This window comes from Macrotis lagotis, chromosome 2 (genome assembly GCF_037893015.1).
Source record: "Macrotis lagotis isolate mMagLag1 chromosome 2, bilby.v1.9.chrom.fasta, whole genome shotgun sequence".
Taxonomy (NCBI): Eukaryota; Metazoa; Chordata; class Mammalia; order Peramelemorphia; family Peramelidae; genus Macrotis; species Macrotis lagotis.
The window spans coordinates 293645238-293670362 of NC_133659.1; the positions used below are offsets into that span (position 1 = coordinate 293645238).

At 34.1% G+C, this 25125-nt stretch overlaps 1 protein-coding gene across 3 annotated transcripts in view; it reads left to right on the plus strand.

The window, feature by feature from the left end:
- Positions 1–25125, plus strand: part of SYT1 (synaptotagmin 1) — a 731190-nt gene that overhangs the window by 78624 nt on the left and 627441 nt on the right. For all 3 annotated transcript variants that reach the window (XM_074226490.1, XM_074226493.1, XM_074226491.1), the window contains exon 2: positions 18815–18876. The gene's annotated coding sequence lies outside the window, so the exon portion shown is untranslated. The remainder of the gene's footprint in view (positions 1–18814; positions 18877–25125) is intronic.

Genomic DNA, 25125 nt, shown 5'->3' on the forward strand with positions numbered 1-25125 from the left:
GAAAAGAATCTCTTTTGAATTTAACTCATGCCAAGGAATAATTACACAAACAATCTCAGGTCTGGGAATTCTTCAGTTCCTGGCACAAGCATATCCCCAGGGCTTGCCAGCCTCTGAAATCCTGACCCTGAAGCAATTATCCAAGTCAGAGGTGAATCATTCTTTAGCTTAGATGTCCATTAAATGCACTAACTTCCTGTTTTGGGGATATTCTGTTGCTATTTAGTCTTTTAATATAGCAGCTTTTCTCTTGAGACTAGGAGAGCTCTGAGAAGGGGAAGCCTCTCTCCTTTCAAATCTTCCCATTTCAGAGCTACCAAAAGCTTCCCCACTACCAGTGTTCTCTGCAAGTCGCTGCCAAAGCAAGTACGTTATTGTATTATTCAAGTGTATGGAGCAAATCTTTCTGGAGTAGCAGTTATGGGCAAAGCTAATAGAGCACTGAATGATAGAAAGGCAAGGCCTTTGGATGAATGACCAGATGGAAGTATGGGCTACTGTCTAGGTCAAGGTTAGGAAACTAGAAATTTTGGTATGTTTTAAGAGCTTCAAACATTATTATATTCATTATTATTATATTAATTCATTATTTTATTTTTATAATTATTATCATGCCATGAAGCATAATGATTGAGAATAAGAATGATTTTTTATTCTTCTGTATTTACACATACAAATGTTTGGTAGACTTTGCCAAACATAACCCCTTGGCTGCTGCATTGAAGGCACCTATCTTATTTTTCCCTAATATTAGAAATAAATGAATTAGCATCCATCTGAGAACTCACTCGTTGATGAAAGTTGCCAATAAATAAAGGACTAAATAATAAACTATTAAGAAAATTATGTTCAAGTCTGGAGTCTACTACTCAATAAGAAATTAGATCATTCAGGGAGGATTCAGAAGAGGTTCATGAAGAATAAAGGAGTTAAAAACCAATAATTATGATGGAAGTCTAAATAAATGAACGCTATTTAATCTGATGAAGTGAAGTTTGAAAAGCAATTTTCCAGAAATATATTTCTATTTTTATGCTATATAGATAGTCTTTAGCAGGAATAAAAGGGAATAAAAAGAATGAAATAGGCTTAAAATCATCAAAATTTTCACATTTAAACATATATCAGCATAATGTGTATATATGCTTAATCCTGATGGCTAAAAAACCCATGTGTGAACATGTATCTAAACAAATATATGTATATAGATATTTACACTAGTACATATATGCATACATATGGTTATATGTATGTGTAAATATACATCTATATGTATACATGTGCTCATTCATACAAATGATAAATACATACACAGAATTAGGTAGGCAGTGGAGTGACCAACCTAGATATCAGGAAGACTCAGCTTCATGGGTTCAAATCTGACCACAAATACTTATTAACTATATGATCCTTGGGGTGACTAGGTGGGGCAGTGGATAGAGCACCAGCCCTGGAGTCAGGAGTGAGTTCAAATGAGTTCAAATCCAGCCTCAGACACTTAATAATTATCTAGTTGTGTGGCTTTGGGCAAACCACTTAACCCCATTTGCCTTGCAGAAAAAAACAAAAACAAAACCTAACTATATGATCCTTGGCAAGTCATTTAACCCCGTTTACCTTAGTGTGATATTGTTAATGAGTATAGCAGTAAATGGCAAACTGCTTCAGTATCCTTGCAAGAAAACCCCAAATAGGGTCACAAAGAGTCAGACGTGACTGAAACAACTGAAGAACAACTCACACATCTCTGTATATGTGTATGCATGCATAAGAGTACAACAAAAAAGGTGGCTGATGCCATATGTTCAACATTAGAATATATTACATCATTGTATATTTACACTTCAGATAGAGAAAATCAATGTTATGACCAATCTTGGTCTCAGAGAAAAGGTATGGAGAAGTCAGAGCCTATGTCTAAAGATGGTTCCATTTATGATCATATTCACTCTCTTTGTTAGCTGGTTTTCATTGTTTTCCTTTTTTTTACAAGGGAAAATTCATGGTAACACAAAAGCAAAAGACTTTTAAAAGAGAGAGAGAGAGAATTGATCCCTTGTGATTTGAGATGACCCAGACATTTCTTAAGGTAAGAGAGTAAATTAGAAATCTTTTTACAATGATAGGAATGTGAATTTAGTCATGTAATTGCTAAACTGTTGTCATAACATCGTAGACTTAGAGCTGGAAAAAAAATCTAAGAGACTAAAAAGTGCCATCCCTCATTTTATAGGTAAGGAACTTTGGTTTAGAAATATTAAATGACTTGCTCTAGGTTTCAGAGGTAGTAACCATCATAGGCGGGATTTGAACATAGGACCTCTGACTCTAGAACTAGTGTTCTTTCCATTGTCACTGGTGTAAAATGTTTTAAAAGTCATGGTGTATAAAGGATTTGCTATTGTACTAGAGAAAGGATCATGTTGTACAACTTTTACAAAAAAAAGAATGGAGGCATTTAGAGTAATGTCATTGATTCTGGTTTTTGGTAAAAATTCTGGAGGTATATTTTTAAAAAGTCTACCTTCAAAGGAAGGGAATACCAAGAGAGTGTGGATTTATGAAGAATGTTATAGTTCATTGTTAATAGTTTAATTTTAGGTCAAGGTAATGTCTTAAGAATTATTATACTATTTTATCTAGGTTTTGACAAAAGTTCTCTTGATCAACAGCCTTATAGGCAAAAATAGAAAGATGTTAGCTAAATGATAATACAGTTTGGAACTAGTTATGTGTTTGGAACTGGTTGTAAGACCCAAAAGAGTGTTAATAATGGATTTATTATTGGCCTGACTTTTTATTGTAGTAATCACTGGAGCAATCTCTTGGATTGTTTTATTTAATATTTTTAACAATAACTTGAATCAGGCTATATACACCTATCAATAGATTCCTAGATCTTTGAAGATATAAGGAGATGTGTTTCTATTGATAGATATATGACAAATATATATCTCTGTCTAGCTAGATAGAGATATATACCTATAATGTAGGTAAAATGAAGTGCGAAGGGATAGCATGTTAGATGACATTTAGATTGGAAAAAACATCTTTTCAGGCTAGAATCATTAGTTGAAAATTTATAATAACTTAATAAAAATAAATATAAAGTTCTATACTCAGATTCAATTATGGCTAAGGAGCAGTTTATGTGAAAAAGTCCTTAGGGATTCTAAGCACAAGGTGAGCTTAATATGATTCATAAACATGATGTAACAATCAAAAGAGTCAATGAAAAATTAGACTTTCATTAAAAAATTAAATCAATTCTGTCAATAGGTGAGGGCTTTCATGTGCAATGTCTTGGTCATACTCCATCATTTATTCATTCAATTTGAATTTATTCTGCACCTACTATAGACACTGTGATTGCCTCTAGGGATGCAAAGATACATATTTATCTATATCTGTTGTCCAATTTTTCAAACATGTATGACATTTTACAACCTTTTGTGGACCATCTGAAATCAATACTGTCCATAGCATTTTCTTAAGAAAAGATGCTGGAAATACTTGGAGAATTTGCCTTTTCCTTCTTCACTGTGTTAAGGTAAACTTACCCAGGATCATATAACTAGTAAATGATTGAGGTCAGATTTCAACTTTCTAACTTAAGACCCAATACTTCAAGTTACTTAGATGTCTTTTAATATCTGTTTTTACCTATCTAAGCCTATCCTAGATTTGTAGGTATAGATTGATATTCATTTTTCTCTCAGAGAATTTATATTCTTGTTGTGAGAGCACTGGTACATTGTGCCCAGGTTTGAGTTCCACTTGGCAAGATGGTCCTCATGCAGATTTATAAACCATAGAATGGATGAACTAGAAATATGTAGCCTATGGGTAAAAAGATTTAGAGAAAATATGTCAGTAGGGTTCAGATATCTTAAGGGTTGCCATATAGAAGAGATTGTAGTTTTATTTCTAAACCCCGAAGAGCAGAGGTAGCACCAATGGTAAGACATACAGGAAAGTAGATTTTAGCTCAATATTGGGAGAAAAAAATGGCTAACAAAATATTGCTAAGAAGGGGAAAATTGGTTTGAGGCATAGATATTAGGGGGGGATGAGAAGACAATAACATTTGGGTGTGTGAAATCTCTTATTAGATGTTCTTCAGTGTAGGCAAGATGATCCATTGTTAGGATAGTATAAGAAAAACTTATGATTGAACTAGAATTTGGTCTTAATGACTTTCAGAAGCCTATCTCATTCTGGGAAAAATGCAACATATGAAAGATTCTCATTTCGGTAAACAATATTGTTATATCACTGACAAACAAGATTACTTTTGGAATCTAAACATATTTTTTCCATGTTGAAAACTAGCCAACAATATGAAGGTAGCATTTAATATGGAGAACTAGATAGTCCTTCTCTTTGTTTTTTTTTTAAATGAGAGTTGTTAAAGTTTGGGTTGGAAGAGATTTCTGACATAGTAGCATTTCATCTGAATCATCTGAAATTGTCTACATGGGTCAATGGTGAAACATCATTGTCAAAAAGCTAATCAAATCTTAAAATTGTATTAATAGAACAAGAGTGACATGGGTTGACTAGGTAGCACAGTGGATAGAGCACTGGCCCTGGAGTCAAGAGGACCTGAGTTCAAATGCAGCCTCAGACACTTAATAATTACCTAGCTGTGTGGTGTTGGGCAAGCCATTTAACCTCATTTGCCTTGCGGAAACCTAAAAAAATAAAAAAAGAGTGACCAGAAGACTGAAAGTAATGGCTGTGTTATATACTCCACAAGTCTGCAGTTTCATTTTCCATTTGGGGCGTCATGTTTTAAGAAGGACATTAATAACTTGGACCATGTCCAGAGGCACTTGGCTACTGTGAGGAAGAAAGCAAGGAGGATGATTAATGAATGAAGGAAATGGGAATTGGTAAGTGTGAAGAATACTGAAAGGTTGGGGAGTGATAAGTGGTAGTTATTTTAAATTTTTTTAAGTTAAAACACTTAGAAATTAAGCTTATGTGATATATATATATATATATATTGAGATATATATATATATATTGAGATATATATATAGAGAGATATATATATATATGTATATATATATATATATATATATATATATTAGGGAAAACTAGCAACAGTAAGTAAACCTTATAAACAAACTGATATTAGTATAACATAAGGATAGACTTTCAAACAAGAAGTTGGTTAACTTGATAGTCTATCTCTGATTCTATGGTTAGGTAGATCAGACAGGATATAAATGAGCTATATGCTAAGAAAGCATGAATTAGCTGATTTATGGATGAACTGCTTTGGCTCTGGGGTCATATATACTATACTATATTATATCTTAACAGAATTTTCAAGGATTTGAAAAGCCTATGTTTTATTGGAAGACTTACACTGCTGATCAATCTTGAAGTACGAATACAGGTTTGAAAGAATGAATTTTCAAGTCAATTGTTACACCCAGATGAAATAAATTTGGACTTCATTTCCAACTGATAATGCAGACAATCCTATTTAGTTTATTAATAAACATGAAAGAGAAAAGAATTAGCCTGAAATTAAAGTCACAGAAAATCAAAATTAGGTCACTAGTATAGTAACAGTTTATCAGAATATTTAGATATTAGACAATTAAACAATATTTATTAAGGGTGTTCTATACTTTGCAGTGCAATGAGTTTTTTGCATACAGAAAACTTGAGACTAAATGTGACTCTCTCCTTACTACACAAGTGACCTCAAACAAATAACTTCAGCTCTCCAGACTATAAAATCCCCTTACTGATGATTAACACCATTGAGAGATAGGGTTAACTTTACCATATTGTCACAAGTATGGTGCCATAAAATTATGATTCCAATGCTTGGCCCAGAGTTAGTGTGATTCTTTGGTGACTCAAAAGGGTGGACGTCAGAAGTTTTAATATATTGTTATGGGAGAATTCAAAACGGAGAATTCCCCCCGAGTAGATGAAATAGCAGAGTCGTTAGACCAATGACTTATCTTTGAAGTTGTTTGCTGCTGTCCTTGCAAATGGAGCTAGGCAACGGGTTCGTTTTTATGAGGAATGGTACATGAGGATAGAAACAGTACGATGTGACTTTGGGGTTTTCCTCTTAAAAGAACAAGGACAGGGGGCAGCTAGGTGGTGCAGTGGATAGAGCACCAGCCCTGGAGTCAAGAGTACTTGGGTTCAAATCCAGACTCAGACATTGAATAGTGGCCTTGGGCAAGCCACTTAACCCAATTTGCCTTGCAAAAAAGAAAAAAAAACCCTAAAAAAGAGAAGAAAAAAAAGAGAAGTGAACCCAGATACAAGGCATCTCAAAAATTGCAGTTCCATTTTAAGTTATTAAAAGTTTTCCCTACTCTGAGATTTGGGGGACAAGCTTTTTTTTACAAAAAAGTCTAAGTAACTTGATCATTTTAGGTAGGAATGAAGACTAGCTCAAAGAGGGAATCCATGCTATCCAAAGATCATTTTTTTGAGCCCACATACAACTTGTTACCTGTATATTAGTGCTAAGGGATTCTCGGATACCTGACAAGAGTTCGAGGATGATTGGTTGGAGAAGAGATCTGAAGATTAGGATCAATGTGATTTAAAAGAAAATCCATTCAGGAATAAAAAGAGGTGGAGGCTGGAGTTAGATAAACTGTAGCAGGCTACTTGCTCCTATAAACTTGGTTATTATTACACTACAGGTATTGTTGTTACTTCAATTTTGACTCATTGGCAAATCCTAAGTCTAAGTATTCATATTCATATGCATCCGGGAAAGAGTTGTTGGGTTTAAAATCTTGTTTAGCTATTTTACTTGTTACTGCAGCTACAGTTTGAGTCCCTGAACTAGCCTCTCTTGATAGTGAATATCAAAAAGAACATTTGGGTCATGAGAAGATGAAAGATGGTGAGAATGAGGTACAAACTTTAAGTAAATTATGCATGGGAGCTAGGACTAAGCAGAGTAACAATGCACTTACTGTTACCTTTCTTAGAGCAATGACAGAACAAGAGCACAGTTAGGGCCGAGAGAAAATTATCATGTTTTCCAATGAAATTGTCTTTACCTCTTTGGCACAGTTAGGGCTGAATGAAAATTATTTTGCTTTCCAATGAAATTGGCTTTTTCCTCTTTGTAGTTATTCCATCAGATTGTATATTCTCAAAGTAGCTTCTTTACATAAAGTCCCAGTGAGGTTCCACAAAACCACCTAGACACAAATTTCATCCATTTTATGTATAATCTATTTGAAAGGTATTTTAAAACCTGAGAAACGGATTGAAGTTCTTGGCTTGTTGTTTTGTTTGGTGGTGGTGATTGCTGTTTTACTTTTTTAGGATAAGAAATTGGTAGCTGTACATTTTTTGAACTGTGGTCAAGTAAGCCCTTTATGAAGTTGTCCTATCTTTATTTATTTCCTTTCTGGTCATGGGAAGAAGAGATCCTTTTATTCTCTTCACAGAGCTATAGGATATTGAACTCTTAAAGAGACCTTAGACATCATTTGACTCTCCTCTCAATTTCCCAAAGATTTAAGGTGACTTGTCCAAAATAAAATAGTTAATAATCATGAATGACAAACATGATGTAGCAATTGATCCATTTTGGAGAGTAGAGTATAATTTTTCTTCAGTTGGAATTTTAGGAAACTGGCTTTGTACAGGTCATGTTTTGGTGCCACTTAAGAAATGGTTGTAATTCTCTTTGAAGGTTCTCTGATCATTAGATTTGGAATGACTGAAATGAGGATACTTGAGGCATATCAGGAAAAAAAGAGTGAATTTCATGCTTAAATAATTTTTAAAGATACAGCCCCTCTATCAAGTCAGACTCTAATAGCTTAACACAAAATAGCAAATATTACATCATTTCAATCAAGTCTGATGGGAACTTATTCATTTTTAAGTCTGTTCACTGTTTTGAGAGCTCTCTAAAATTGCTTCCTTCTCTGTTGAATTCTTATATCCAATTATGTCACCAGTGGTGATATTATGTAAATATTCCAAAAAAGACTGGTTTCTTTGGGGTACAAACACACACCACAAACCTAAGCACACCATAAACTCCAGAACATGATTTTCCCCAACAAGATATTTGTATCATCAAAGTCCCTATATTGGTTCAGATCCAGTATATCTTTGTTGTTATTCAGTTATTCAGACATATCTAACTCTTTGTGAGCCTATTTAAGGTTTTCTTGGGAAAAGATACTGAAGTAGTTTGCTATTTCCCTCTCCAGTTTATTTTACAGATGAAGAAACTGAGGAAAACAGGGTTAATTATGTGTCTTGCCTAGGGTCGCACAGGTCAGAAATACCCGAGACCAGATTTGAACTCAGGAAAATGAGTCTTCCTGGCTTTAGTATCTCTATTCATGGCACCAGCTACCTGCCTGGATCTAGATACTCTTAGCCAAATAATTCTAAGAGTTTCTCTTATTATTATATTTGAAAAAATTTTTAAATTTTAAAACATAATTTCTCAATAACATCAGATATACAAGAACTAAAAAGGAAAATAGACAATTCAAATCAAACACCAATAAAGAATGTCCATATTTTATAAACCCTAATATTCAATATCAATATATTGTAATAGTCTAGAATATTATGGAGTCATTGCTCTAAAAGGTTCCTATTCCCCCCTTCTGGATAATAACATAGATAACAATTTGGACTAGTGTAACCCTGGGGGTGGGATGGAGGGTGGTAAAAGCTTTGTGGCATCAATCTGTATGGTTGACTCCATAGCTGTTATTTATTAATTGGATAGGTTGATCAAGTCTTTGTCTGGGTAACTAGATGATACAGTCGATAGAGTTCCCTGGACCTGGAGTCAGGAAGACTCATCTTCCTGGATTCAAATCTCAAATATTTTAAGTGATCTTGGGCAAGACATGGAACCCTACTTGCCTCAGTTTCCTCATCTGTAAAATGAATTGGAGAAGGAAATGGCAATTATCTTTCCCAAGAAAACCATAAAAGGGTTATAAAGAGTTGCAACAACATAATATGTGTCAGGCTTTAAATATTTGAGTCTGAGTTACATTTTAACCAAATAATTGAAAGAAGTCTAAGGAATGCTTATGAATTCTGAATTTGACTTAGAGCAGAATATGAGAATATGAAAATAGAATTTGGAAATGTCAATGCAACATCAGGCACTATTGAATTATTTTACTGTTTGTTTATTTTTCATTTTGATCTTCTCCATCTCATATTGTCTAGAATGCTTTTTCTCTTCTTCTCCAATGAATTAACTCTCTGACTTCCTTTAAGTCTCAACTGAAATTTCATCATCTACTGGAAACCTTACCCAACCGATCCATTTTTTTAAATTATTTCCTGTTTATTGTGTTTGTAGCTTATTTTGTGAGTATTTGTTTGAATGTTGTCTCTCTCATTAGATGATTTTCCACCGAGGTCAAAAATTGTCTTCTGCCTCTTTTTATATCCCAGCTTTTAGCATACTGTCTCCTTGTCACTTAGTAGGTGCTTAATAAATGTTTATTAGTTAATTGTTTCCAGTCAAAGATTCTAAAGTCTTTGCTATTGTGGGATGGTTGTGGGGATGCTATCCTGGTATGGTAATAGCCTTAATTTTAACATGAAAATTATTATATAAAATATGGTTCCTATTTCACCAACTTATTTTGGTCATACTTTAGAATGAGGGGCGGCTAGGTGGCGCAGTGGATAAAGCACCAGCTCTGGAGTCAGGAGTACCTGGGTTCAAATCTGGTCTCAGACACTTAATAATTACCTAGCTGGGTGGCTTTGGACAAGCCACTTAACCCTGTTTGCCTTGCAAAAACCTAAAAAATTTTTTTAAATAAAATAAAAAAACTTTAGAATTATTCTTATTCTAGCTTTTTCAAATTTAACACTTCCTCTGAGAGTTTTTCTTTCACCCTTCAGCCCCAGCTTGCACATGTATGGAGACTTTTGGAAGCCTTGAAAGAGTGACTGATTCCTATATTCCTCAGTTTCTAAAAGTAAACCTGAGGGCTTGGGACTTTTGGCATTGTGCTCAAGAGCCCCCACTGGTGTTCTCCACATGAGCAATGTCAGCTAGAGCTGGCTTCGTTTTATTGGCAAAGGTATTTACCAAGATGGTAAAGTAAGAATAATTGGTATATGACCCTTTTTTCCCTACTCTCATAATTGCCATTCTCATGAAGACCCTCCATCACCTTTTACCTGAATCGCCCAATAGTTTTTTAATTGCTATTCATCTCAAATTTCTTCTTATGCAAATCTATCCTTTTAGCTGCCAAATTGATTGCCTGAAATACAGATTTGGCCCTGCTCAATAAAATCCTTTGGTTCCTTTTTACCTCCAGGATCAAATATAAAATGATTTAACATTTAAAACTTCTCTATAACCTCATTCCTTCTTACCTTACTTCATTTTGCTCTATATATTCAACAATCCAACTACACTGAATTACTTGCTGTTTTCACACAAAATTCTCTCAGAATTCCTCTTCCCTTCTGTCTCTTAACTTCCCTAGGTTCCATCAATATTCAGTGCAAATCTCATCTTGTGCAGGAATTTTCTTGGATGATTCTCTTCAAAGCACAGCACTGTAGTGCCTTCCCTCATTTGCATTCTATATAGTCACTAAACTATGTGTGTATATTTTGATCCACTGATTACCATTATCAGGACTATAAAAACCAAAAAAAAAGGCAAACCAAAATAGTAGGTCCTTTCATAATAGAAGAAGGCTGATAACTAAGAGGTTACTCAGCAATTTTACTCATCAATTGAGAAATAACTGAACAAATTATGATATATGACTATATTATTATGTCACAAGAAAAATGTTATTGTTACATCACATTACATAAAAACCAAAAAAGCAAGAAAAAACGCCGTGTCTCTACCAAAATATTAGCTCTTTTCGTAGTAACAGAAGTCTGATAACTAAGAGGTTACTCATCACTTGAGAAGTAACTGAACAAATTATGATATATGACTATATTATTACATCACAAGATGTAGATTATATCACAAGAAAAAGGTTACTGTTATATCACATTACATAAAACCATAAAACCCAAGAAAAAGTGCTTGTCCTTACCAAAATAGTAGCTCTTTTCATAATAACAGAAGGCTGATAACTAAGAGGTTACTCATCAATTGAGAAGTAACTGAACAAATTATGATATATGACTATATTATTACATCACAAGAATGATATTATTACATCACAAGAAATTTGTTTTGTTTGATTAAGAACATTGATTAGCAAGGGTGTATTGCTTTTCTTCTTTTGTCCAATGAGGAGAGGCAGTTGAATGGACAGAAGGAAAAGAAAGACAGAAGAGAGGGAAGACCAAAAGGAATAAAAGCCAAAAGAAATGACTGACAAGGAAAGCTGAAAATTATCTTAATTAATTATGTACTTAAAAAGAAAAACAAGTTCTGCACAATAGGATTCATAGTTTCATGTACAGTTTTTGAGTTTTTTAATGAAGAAAAATAATACAAATTTAAAAAGCAAAAAAATAAATAAAATGATGGATTTGGATGAAATGACCTATGGGGTATATTTTAGCTTTAAATTTACAGTTGGAAATGTGAGATCAGGCTGAATTTGTGAAGGTGGGTACAATGAATAAAGACCTAGAGCTGAAGTCCAACAATAACTGAGTTCAAATCCAGCCTTATAATCTTATTACTGGATGACCTTGGGCAAGTTATTTAACCTCAAAGACTCAGGTTCCTCATATGTGAAGTGGGGATATCAATATGACCTATTCCCTAGAGTTGTTGTGAGCATAAAATGAAATAATATTTTTAAGTTCTTTCCAAACCTTACAAGTTTAAATGCTAGTTGCTTTTAAAGTGGGGGGTCTGCTGTGGATTTAAATGATTTTCTCATTTGAAAATAATTTCTTTTTAAAGTTTTTTTTTTTCTTTAGACTCTTCTGGTGTTTCATGTTGGGGTAACTTTTAGATTTTTGAATCAATTTTCTTGAACATCAGTGGGGTTACTAGTATGGTTCTACTAGCCAATTCCTTCATCTTTGCCAACCTCTAATAGTCTGCTTCCCCTGCTAGCAACTCTTTTCTGCCAATCTATAATGGGCCAATTTATTTCTGACTGCCACTGGTAAAGAGAAAAGGTCTTCAGAATCAGGTGTGCCTGCCAAAAATATGATTTTCCCCCTTGCCAAATGACCTGATGCAGATAGACAAGTGATGCCCATCAAAAGGAGAAAGTTGGCAGATCCTTCTCTACTTCCTCCCACCCCTAAACTCACACACCCATTGTTCTAATATGAACAAATGGAAGTACTGTCTTATTATTGAAGACAATGCCACTGACATCACGATTATGAGCTATGTGAGTGAGCTTGGTTTAATTGCTAGCATAGACTGAATTGTTATTTTCATTTTATGTTGCACAAATTTGATGTGCTGTGATATTTTGTTTGTGTGTGTGTGTGTGTGTGTCCATAGCAACTGGCAGACCCTCTCATGGTAATGGCAGAGGAATAGGCTTTACTTTTTTAGCTAGGTCTCTGAGTCTACCAAGGCTCAGCTGAACAAAGATGATAAGAAATCCAAAATGATGGAAGAGAACCCTAGGTGCATCATGGTGGGAAAGCATGAAGAAGAAAAGAAATACGTTAATAAGTAATATTGATATTTTTTTGAAAAATGGGATAGTAATATGATTTTGCTAACATAAATGCTTGCTGAATTTTAAAAATTATTTTATTTATAGAAGTCCCTTGCAAATAACAGTCTTTTTCCATTTATATATTAACTGCCTTTTTAATGCAAAAGTCATATAATCTTATAATATGTAACCATGAAGAAGGTGTGAGGAAAATGGGCTTCTGGACCTCATTTGAATATGACTCACTGAAACTCTTGAATCTTCTGAAGCTCCATATCCTCATTTAAAATATCTCCATGAGCAACAAGGTATTGCAGTAGATAGGGCATTGTAGTGAGGAAGATCTGAATTCAAACTCAAAATCAGACATCTCAATAGATGTGTGACCCTGGCCAAGTCATTTAGCTTCTGAGGGTCTCAGTTTCCTCATCTGTAAAATGAGCTGAAGAAAGAAATGTCAAAGTAAATCCCACATGGGGTTGGACAAAGAGTTGAACACAACAGAAAAATAACTGAAAGGAAGCACAGAAAATTTTTCCACATCCCTCCATTCCTTCCTAAATTATAACAATATGATTGTGGATCAGCTAAAGCTGTTGCTATGGATGGTGTGTAGAGTTTGGATTTACAGACTCAGTTTAGATCCTAGTTTTGCTACTACTCACTTTGTGACTTTACACTATACTCCACTTAAGGTTGTTGTGAGGAAATCACTTGATAAACCTAAAAGAGCTTACAGAAATGTGAATTATCTTCAATATGAGGTTATAGTAAAAAAATCACTCTAATAAGAATCTGTTAGATAATCCAGAAACTTCTGTGTTTTGTGCCCATCATCCCTTTCTACTATTCACTGCTGAGCATTTTCTTCCTAATTATATGTCATAGCTCTGATGAACTCAGAAGTTCTGTCCATCTATTCAAAACAGAACTGGATATTTAAACTGTATCTTGTATTCTTCCAGGAGAGAAAATATGCTTTAACATATTTAAAAGGTTAATTTAATAGAATTCCTATTATAATTAAATTTATGCATTAAAACTGCCAAAGTCCTTAATCTTTTGTCTAAAATTTTTATTGAAGCCAAATATACTGAAAATGAGGTTTGCTATATGAAGCTTTTGCATTTAGGTAAATATTAATCTCCTGTAGGAATCACATTTTGTTAAATTTTATAGCCATCATTTATTTTTTATCTAGCTTTCCTTGTAATTTTCTTTCTGTCTACCCTCAGGGAACAATATGAGAGCTCTTGAAGAACTAATTTAACACCTATCAGTTTCTACCAATGAAAATCAAAGATTATACAATGTTGAGCAAACCTTTTATTCATTCATGTGGCTGAAGATGTGGGGGAGGGAGGAACGCAATTCATTTCTATTGTCTGTTCTATTAAAAATTATTTCATTTGATCCTATCTGTAACCTAATATTAGTTTCTCTCTAAAAATGAAAGGGGAAAAAAGGAGAGTTGGGGAAAGGTCACTAAAAGAATATTGGACTTAGGGACAAATTGGGGATTCATTCTCAATGAATCTGTGAGGGACTGTGTAACTTTCTGAAAATTCACTTTATTTCCCATTTTCTTCTGTAAAAAACGGGAAATGTACAAGATCCCATTTAAAGTCTAGCATTCTGTGATTGTGTCTTTCCTGGGGTTCTTACTTTTTTTTCCTCAATAGAAGACCCCTTTGGAAGTCTAGAATCTTTCTAAGAATATTTGTTACCTAAATTCATAATTGAAGAAAATGCCATATTTTAATTAGAGGTTATGAAAATAAAGATACAATTCTCTCTCTCTCTCTCTCTCTCTCTCTCTCTCTCTCTCTCTCTCTCTCTCTCTCCATATTCTCAGACTTTCTGAAATCTGTCCAATGATCACTTAGGGATTCATGCAATTCTGTTTAAAAACTCGTATTTTAGAGGTTAAGGACAGAACTTAGGATTTCTTTAATTTGGGGAACTTCTAGGTAAGGAGATTTCCCCTCCCAAAGCAAATCAGAACTTTATTTGTTGCTTACCTAGAGCATTGGGAAGTTAATGATTTTTTCAATAATTCACATATCAGAGGTGACATGAATTCAGGTCTTTCTGGTCTGGAAGACAACTAGAGAGCTATCTACTTGGTGACCCAGTGAAGAGTACCAGGGTTGCAGTCAGGAAGTGTCATCTTCTTGTGTTCAAATCTGGTCTTAAATACTTAGTGGCTATTGGACCCTGAGCAAGTCACTTAACTTTATTTGCCTCAGTTTCCTTATCTGTCGGATGAACTGGAGTAGGAAATGGTAAAGCATTCCAGTATCTTTGTCAAGAAAGCCCAAAAAGGAGACACAAAGAGTTCAACATAACTGAACAAATCTATCTGCTATGCCAAGTCAGCCTCTTCCATTGTTTTATTAAAATATCCAAAATCTAAAGGTTGTCAGGCAGATCTCCTGATACTTTTAGAAATTATTGCTTTGTTTCTGAAGAGCCTTTCATGATTCCCAATCCTACATTGCCAACTGTTTTCTAGACAGCTGAACAATACGCGTGTCCCACAGGCATCTCTAACTTGACATGTCCCAAACAGAATTCATTATATATTCCCACAAATCCTCCCCGCCTTCAAACGTCCCTGTGTCTGATGAGGGCCTCACCATCTTTCTCATCACTCAGGTATGTTACCGTCTTTGATGCTTTCCTTTTCCCTCAGTTCCCACTTCTATCAAATAGATTGATAGATGGCCGATTCTTGATGATTCAAACTCAATTAAAAAATCTCAGGAAGAAGATGGGTGCTTTCGTGGATAGAGTGCTAGGTTGGGGGTCAGGAAGACATGAGGCAAATTTGGCCTCAGAGACTCACTAGTTGTATGACCTTGGACAAATCATTTAACTTCTCTTTGCCTTAATCCACAGGAGAAGGAAATGGCAAACTAGTATCTTTGCCAAGAAAACCTCATGTGAGGTCATTAAAAGATAGACATGGCTGAACAACTTTTCACATCTGTTTTCTTTGCTGTACCTACAGCCTGTACCCCGGGTCAGACCCTCTTCCTTTGTTGATGGTGAAAGTTTCCTAATTGGTCTTTCTGCTTCATCCTTTCCCAATTAACTCTTTTTCTCTCTGCCACCCCCACCTCCACACCAGCCACCAAAGTTTTGTTTGTTTGTTTTTATATTTAATTTTGTATATGCATTTTCTTCAACTTCAGGGAGAAAAGGGACAGGACTATTCTTTGCTCTCCTTTGGGAAGCTTAGGAAAAAAATATCAAGCAGTGATATTCTCTTTTATAGTTCATGATGCTTTAAGTGGAAGCCAAGAAGTGGTGGCATAGCTTTCTATAACAGGAACTCTCTTCACCCCTCTTTTTTCACTTTCCTTCTCTCTCTCTCTGTTTTTCTCTCCCAAGCTGTCTCTTTTCTCTCTTTTCTCTTTCTCACCCCCCACTCCATCTCTCTCTCTCTCTCTCTCTCTCTCTCTCTCTCTCTCTCTCTCTCTCTCTTTCTCTTTTCTCTTTCTCACCCCCCCACTCCATCTCTCCTTTTTCTTTTTCCTCTCCCTCCTTCTCCCCTTTCTTCTTCCCCTTTCTCTCTCCTCCTCTCCCAATCTTCCCCTCTCTCCCTCTCTAACTGATCTCTATCTTTTTTCCTCTCCCTAGCTATCTCTTGTCTCCTTTCTCTTTTTTTCTTTCCCTGTCTCCTTGTCTCTCTCCTCTATTCTCTTTCATCTCTTTTCTCTTTCTCTCCCCACCTTCCTTCCATTCTACCATCTCCTCCTCTCTCTATCCGTCATACAACTCTTAAGTGTTGGGGTAAAGATTTGAACTGAAGTCCTATTGACTCCAAGTTCCAATGTTCCAGTCACTGGGCTATCTAGTTGTTTCAAGTTGCTTTTATGGTGATTGAAGAATGTTGGGTTTCCCATACCAGGCTGTAACATATGCTCATTTCTGTGAGTTGCATCAGTGGGGTGGATGAGCCTAATGGTAAGTTTGTGTTATTTATTTTTTCATCATCTTTATCAACATTTTCATTGCCTTCGAAATGCCCCCAGAAGTATGATGATGGCATACTAGAATGTCACTATATTTCATATCTATTTTTTCTTATAATGTACACAAGATCAGTGAATCAATCGTTACTATTCATTGTTTTGTTTGGCAAGTCCCTGAGTATTACATCTCTAATTAAAAAAATGTGTATTGGTATTTAAATTTTCATATATCTCTGATATGTTGCCAGCAAGATAATCATCTGCCTAATGCCTAGAAGGATACGCTGTACTTTACTGGTGTACAATATGAATTTCTTTTTCAAATTAAAAAATTCAGAAATTAAAGTCTATATCTTTATTTTGAACTGATTCTATTAAAAATTAAATTTGATTTCCCTTTATGTTTTAAAATCATTCACAATCTGACTTCAACCTCTTTCCAGATCAGTGAAGGTTATTCACCCTCCCACACTTTAAAATCCAGTTAAATTGACCTTTTCCTGTTTCATTACACATGATGCAATTTCTTCTGCCTCCATGACTTTGTAATAGCTGTTTCAAAAGCCTTGAATACCCTCACTCTTCAACTTCACCTCAGAGCAGCCCTGTTTCCAACAATAAGCAATCTTTCCAGATCTGCTTCTGCCAATGCACACCATCCCAAACTACCTTGTATTTAAGTACTTTTTTATTATTCTGTAATTATCTTTTATATTTTTATTCTATACATCCCTTATTCTCCATATGCTCATCAATATAATTGTGGTCTTCTCCATTGGGTTGTTTCTTTCAAATAGGGGTTGTTTGTGAAATTATTTTAGCCTAGCCCCCAGCACCTACCTGACACGGTACAGGTAATCAATACTTGTTGATTGGCTGTTGTGCAAAGTGCCAATTTATAGACATTTCCAGAAACAATGGAAAGCATTGTCTCTCATTTCATTCTGATTGTAAACAGCAAAACAATAATGAGCAAAGAAGCATCATGATGTGGTGGCAAGAGGGCTGGGCTTGGAGTCAATATGAGCTGACTTAGAGATATGACCATGAAGTAATCACTTTCTATGGTATTCAAATATTGCAGATTGAAGATTGGTGTTGGGAGTCAGGAAATTCTGAATTCAAGAACTGCCTCTGACATAGATTGGTTTTGTTACCATGTGCAAATAATTTAACCTTTAGATGCCCCCAAACAATTCCCTAGATTGTTTTAAATCAATATTTTTTAAATCAGTAGCCAATCTACATGAGTAGAAGACAGTTTTCACTTTGATAGGGGTATATACTGATGAAATCTCAGGTTAAAAAAAATTAGTGGGTAGAAACTCAGTAAGAATTTTGACTAAATATATAATAAGGGAAAAGTAGATTTTAAGTTGATGGTTTTATGCAGGAGAGTACTATTACCCTTAGATTCTCTTTGAATCTTACTTAGCTTTAGCTTCAGAGCCCTTCCAATTCAGAATCCTAAGCACAATAAAAAATGGATGCCATTTTAGTAGCTTTGTTGAATACAGTGATGGTAACAATCCCCATTTAGTGTTTATGCTAAGAAAAAGAATGTGGATGTTGAATGAAGTATAGATTAAAAGGCAAAACATAATGAAGAGATGTTTATATAAAACTGATTTCATCTCCCTGTTGATTGAAAAAATAAAAACTTGACCATATATTTTCTTATGAGAAGGGATTGGGCTGAGGATTTTTTTCCTGGTTCTTTTGAATTCTGAATGAGACAAAAAAAAACCAGATTATTTCAGTTAAATTTTGTAGTGATTCAAAAAAAATTCTTCTAATATATCCAAAAAAATTATTGATAGTCAACCAGAAGTCTTTTAGTCAAATGAAAATATCAAGTTCCATGATTTTCCCTCTGGAAAATCTAGCTTTGGAGATTTTTTCTGATATCTCCAAGACTTTTAGAATGAGTATTTCCAAGATTATAATTGGGCATTGGTAGTGGTCATGTGAAAAAAGGTGAAACTGGTACAGCTTCCAAGAGATATAAAGCAATAGACCAGGGAATTTATTTAAGCCACATCTGAACCAGAGAGAGCCAGGGTTAAAGACAGATTTATTTTTACATCCCTCTTTATTCTTTTCTCCTTAGTTCTTTTCACTCTTTCTATCCTGCTCCATCTCCTTGGTGGCCTTTTACCTTTTTTCACCCTTTTCACTCATTCTCTTTTCTCTTTTTTTTTCTTTTTAAAGCTTTCCTTCACTTGGAAAACGGGACACAGACAGAACATCTAACTTGAGGCAGTCATCAGAGAGTAAGTACTAATCACACCCGTCCTTACTAAGCCATGTCTGAAGGCTCACTCCTTCTGGGCTTAATGGGATAAAGCTAGTAGTGAAAAAGAAATTGAGAAATGTGGTTCTGCTGATAAGGGAAACCCACCACAAAGTGTAAATTAGCTGCTGTGCACCAGATTAGCTTCTGGAGTGTTTCAATACTATTATAGTGCCTCTTTTACACTTTAGCTCTCTGCAGACATATCACCTGAGATAATGACCCTCCATCTATTTGAACAGGTGCAGGAAAGACACTAGCTTTTAAAAATCCATTCACGCATACACACACATCCACATACATACACATCTAAATTATAGAATAGAATATTTCATCTCTAAAGTAAATGTTATGAAGTTCCCTGCTTGACTCATCATTCATGATTTACTCATATCACAAATTAAAAAGTAATTTTGAAATAAGATGACAGATTGGACCAGAGGCATAAATCTAGGCTATCTATCCAGGAAGTGTAACTGTGCATAATAACGTTATAGGAACAGCTGCTGTCTTTGTGTAGCTCACTACACAGGCTGCTTTTGTAGACCCTAACGAGGACAAAACCAATTAGCAGATTAGAAATTGCCAGAAATCAGAGATACTCAGCTAGAGTAACAGTAAAAATGAATGGTGTTTTTTTTTTTTTGCTTATGTGGGTATTTGATGCCAATCTAAGGACTGCAGAGAAGGAATGTCTTATGCCTCACCATGCTTCACAAACAGCTGGCTCTTACCTATAATATGCTTAATGCAATAGCCAAATTAAATAGGTATAGGGTACACATCTGAAAATGCTCTTAAGATGTATGGCATTGGCTCTTATCACTGATCAAAGCCAGCAATCAAGAGTTTTGGAAAATAAGTCTAGCTCTCCTTAGAACATTTTAATAGTTTCAAGTAACATGTAATGGGTGTATTTCAAAGATTTCATTTAGATGTAAATGGGAACTACAAATTATCAAAAGAAATAGGACTTTTTCAAATTCCTTTTTTTCTAGAGATTTGGGATCAAAGACACTTTTTTTTGGAACTTGAAAAGTAAATATTGTCAATTTGAAACCTTTTTTCCCTTCAAAATGTAGCTCCTGGCTTTTTTTCCCTTGGAAAAGAAAAGATAACTCTTGTTTGGTTTCCAGTATTAATTTCCCATTGAAGACTGAATTAATGGGAGATGAACGACAAAACTCTAGTTCATGTAGGGCTATGGTTCTGAGATCGAGCTTTTGATGGTTTCACTCTTAGTGTATAGTTACAAGAGCAATAAAACATTCATTATAATAATAATAATAATAATTATTATTATTATTAATTATGATCAATACAAAATAATACTGAAAAAAATCTATGGACATTTTCATTTAGTCTCTTAATACTTTGAAAGGCTTATCATCCTGAGTGGGATGTTTTTATTTTTTAATTAAATTTTTGGAAATAAGAGACTTAATGCTCATTCTTCAATTATCCAAATTTTTATAAAACTGTACTTAGCATGAAGTTTTACTTGAAATATGATTCACTTTCCTCTTTCTTTCTAAAACCTTTCTTCCATGATGATGCCAATCCTGTTCCTCTCAGGAGAAAGGAGGGCCGTTAAATCATACATCAGAAGCCCTGTTGTCTGCATATTGACTTAGGTAACCATATATTAATGTTATCTAAGTTTTATTGTATTTGTTAATTATTTCCCAATTACATTTTAATCTTGTTCAGATCATACTCATTGCTCCAGGTCCCTTCTTTCCCTCAACCTCAATCCACATCTCCAATAATTGCCAAATCTTATCAACTGTTTTCACTATGTTATTTATATCCGTCTCTTCCTTTTTGATACTACCACCCTAGTTCAGAACTTTATTACTTTGTGACTGAACTATTCCAATTAACTGCTAATTAGTCTCCCTGTTTCCACTCTCACTTTTCTTCTATTCATCCTACTTATAACCTCCAGACTAGGTTTCCTAAATCATCAATTTTGTTCTATTACTTCCTCCTCTCTTTAGTAATTTCCAATTGGTTGTCATTGCCAATTGAATAAAGTCTCATCTACATACCCTATCATTCAAAACCCTCCATAATCCCAACCTTTCTTTGCAATCCTGTTTCTCATTTATAGGAGCTTTCTCTTTTGGTCAAAGTATAGTACTCTCTATTTCCAGAACATTCTATCACTTTCTTCCTTCTAAGGACTTTGGTGGGAATAGTATTAGTCCCTGTGAAATAACCCCTTACCCCCTCAAACCTCACTACATCTCTTCCAGGCATCTCTTTTGAGATCCAGCTACAAAATTTGTAGACAAGGTTGTCATGGCTCCAGAGAGAAAGGAAACAGAGAGGTGTGAGGGGGAAGGTACATACGTATAAACACACCCATACACATAGAATAAACATATTTCATCACTGATAAAAGAATTCTTAGGCAAGGAAACTTCCATATATGCAAATTGTCAACGCAATTGATATATTCTTAGAAAATTACCTTAGGATATAGCCACAGGTAATCCAGATTGGAGTCATTCCATCATTTACCTATGTTTGAGTGTGTGTGTTGCTTGGGTTTCCATGTTCTTATGTCAGAGGAAGCATACCTGGCTAATCTCCAGCTTCTGACACACTCTGGTCAAGTTAACAACCTCTGCCTCCAAGCCACTCTTTATGACTATTGATTGCAAATCAAGTTGCTGATGTGTATAAGTGGGGGAGGTTTCTTTGCCATAAGCAAGTTCCATATATCAATAAAATCACACAACTTGACTCTGAGTGAGTATATCTATGTGTATGTATGTATGTATGTCTGCATGTATTGTACTTTTATTACAGACACACAATATTGTGAATCCTAAAAATTGGGCAAAACCTAGGAAACATCTCAACCTGTCTTCCCAATGAAATCATAAATCTGGTCTTTCCAGTCTTAAAAACATTATATATTCTTTTATACATCATGCATATTTTTACATATATAATGTATATTTATATATATAATATATATGTATATGTATATATATATATATATGGATATATATGGATGTCTATATACAAACATATAAGCATTCATTTGTTAATGAAAATGTTGTTCAGTCTAACTCTCCCTGACTCCATTTGGAGTTTTCTTGGCTAAGATACTAGAGTATTTGCCCTTTCATTTTCCAGATCATTTTGCAAATAACTTTTCAAATGAGAGAATGAAGCAAACAGGATTAAGTGAGATATCCAGGGTCACACAGCTAGTAAATATCTGCGATTGGATTTGAACTTCAGAGGGATGAGTCTTCCTTACTGGAATGATTGACCCTTTATCCACCTAGCTGTCCTCATTGAAAATACATTGGTTTCAAATAATTTAGACAAATACACTCTGGGATTTATAGTTAGTATGGGAAGGATTTCATAGCTATTAAGGATGGTACTCTGCAGATGAAGTCTGACTAAAAGGTGGCAATATTTTTTGATGAATGTTGCAACAAACAAAACTATTTCCTTTATAAAAATAGGATTACGGTACAAATTCAGCCTCAGGTTTTCAACATTATTTGCTGTCATAGCATGGTGTGTTTAGATGGATCGTAGATTTACAGCTAGAAGGAACTTCAGAGATCATCTAATACAGCCATCTCATTTAATAGAAGAAACTATGGCCCAGAGAGATTTAATGAATCATCCAGGTAACATAGGTACTAAATGTCAGAGTTGAGACTAACACAAATCCTCTGACTTCATTCCACTTTGGGCTTTTGTGTTGTTCAGCTGTGGTTTCTTGTTAGAGGTAGAAGATATGTCTATCAATAGAACATTTAGAAACAAATTCTTTGGGGAATCTTATTGAAGTAGAAAGTTAAAAATAGCTGGTCCTTGGAAAGAGTTGGTCCAAACTGGATTCAATCTTTACATTCATATTTTTAAACTAAATTAAAATAGCTTGTATTTCTCTGTAATGATAGAGAGAAATGTAGTTATATAATTTGTGATGATTATGGAGCAGACTGGCAAATCATGAAGAATTGAATCTAGTTTTCCCAAATATTTACATAAAGACACCATGTAAACACATATATGCATATAAGTATATGCACATACATAATATTCTTTAGATTTTGTTGACTTTTACCGAGTTGTGGTAGGAAATCTGTACTTACATAATTATTTATAAATTACTGCAAAATTTTTAAATGAATAATATGTTCTATTCCTTTATCATGATGGTAATATTGTTAGATTAACACTTTATCATATGTCTGTATCGATTAAAAAGCAATTAAATGAAGAATGAAAGTTTAATGTTACTCAAAGAACACTATAAAGGTATATAGTGAGAGTGGTTAGGCATCCTGTGATGTTTACATTAGAAACACAATTATTCTAGGAAAGTAGCAAAAAAGATTTCATGAGAAATACATAGCTGAAAAGTTATGGCAAAAAGGAATAATTGGTGAAGGAACAGCTCACATATTTCATTAGTTATCAGTAGCATGTCAGAAAACATAGCAAAATGATATGGTTATGGATAAAAATCACTTAGGATAAAGGGTCATGATTGAATTGTGATCTAACTTTCAGGAATGGGTATTCATATCAGTTAGATCACAATTTCATTGAAATAGTGTGATATTTAATTTACAATTGAATATTTTTGTTGAACAATTCTTTCTGATTAATTTCAAGATAATATTACTTAAATAGAATTTGTAATCAGTTATGGAAATTAATTGTGATTCCCCCTCAAAACATTATAAATACAAAATAGATATTTAATACAATTTTAGCATGGAGTTTAGGGTCAACTGTTATATGTGTAGCCTACTTTGGGGTTATCACCTCTCTACTTGCTACAGGAATATTTTCTGTAATAATTCACTTTCCACTCTTCAGGTAATTAAAGGAGTATTTTCAGATATTTTCACATTAATTGCTACAATTACATTTTTGTCATTGATTAAACAATGACTGAACTCTACTTATTATCATTTAATAAAAAGAAAAAACTTTCTTTCCATAAATGGTTATTCATTATTCTCACACTTGCTCTCTTTCCTTCCTCTCTCCCTGTGTGTATACATAGATATATAAATGCATATGTATATTTCTATGTTTTTGCACACATATATTCACACATACATTGTATATATGTATATATTCTATATAGGGCAATTAGGTGGTTCAGTGAATGGAGTGTTAGACCTCAAATCAGAAAGACTCATCCTGGTAAGTTCAAATCCGACCTCAGATATATCTAGTAGATATGGATACTGGACAAGTCACTTATCCTTGTTTGCCTCAATTTTCTTATCTGTAAAACAAGATAGAGAAGAAAATGGCAAAGCATTTCAGTATCTTTGCCAAGAAAACTTCAAATGAAGTCACAAAGAATTGGACATAACTGAAAATACCAAATGAATAACAAGAAGAAAATTATTCCATATAGATACATAAAGACATAGCAGCACCTTAACCTCTTAAGCATAAAAAGTTACTGGTATATTATTAACAATATATTAAAAAGAAATACATATATAATTATTTATAACACATAATCTTTAAGAAAGATCACAACTTAAGTCTACTTTTGTAATTATAACTGCTGACTTTTAAGTTCTAGAAATACCATCCCCCTAATCAGGTTTCTCCGGATACCAATTAATATATTTTCTCTAGAATATTCCTTTTGTTTCCTGGAAAGATTAAGTTTAAACTTTCTCTGAGCAACTAAGTTCTCTTAGTCCTGAAAAAGCCTTTTTTCTTGCAAGTCATAAGTTTTCATTTCTTCAGAATCCATAGTTAAATTCTCAGTTTCCTCAGATTGCTCAAAAAAAAGTTAAAACTTTTAACATACTAAAATAGCTATAGTCTGTGAGTGAATGTATTGACTCTGATGTTACAAAATTATTTGAAAGGAGTTTTTATAAGACAAAAGTTTTAATCATATGGTTGAAAATTCAATTGATTGGAGTAAACCTAACTAATTAATTCAGTAGTCTGATTTCAATCAAAACACTTAATATTTTACTTTTCCAATTACTTCTGCTTTTAAGAAAACCAATCCAATTTGACTCAGCTTTCTTCTCTGCCATTGCATTTCAAATATTTTGCATTTTATGACTGACCTTTATTTCACAGTATTGTTTCGTTATCTTGAAGCTAATCCATCTCCTCTGTTCTTTTTTAAATAGTTTTTCCCCTCCTTAGGGATGAATTTTGGAGGTTGAGAAGCCAGGTACTTAAGCAAATAATCAGC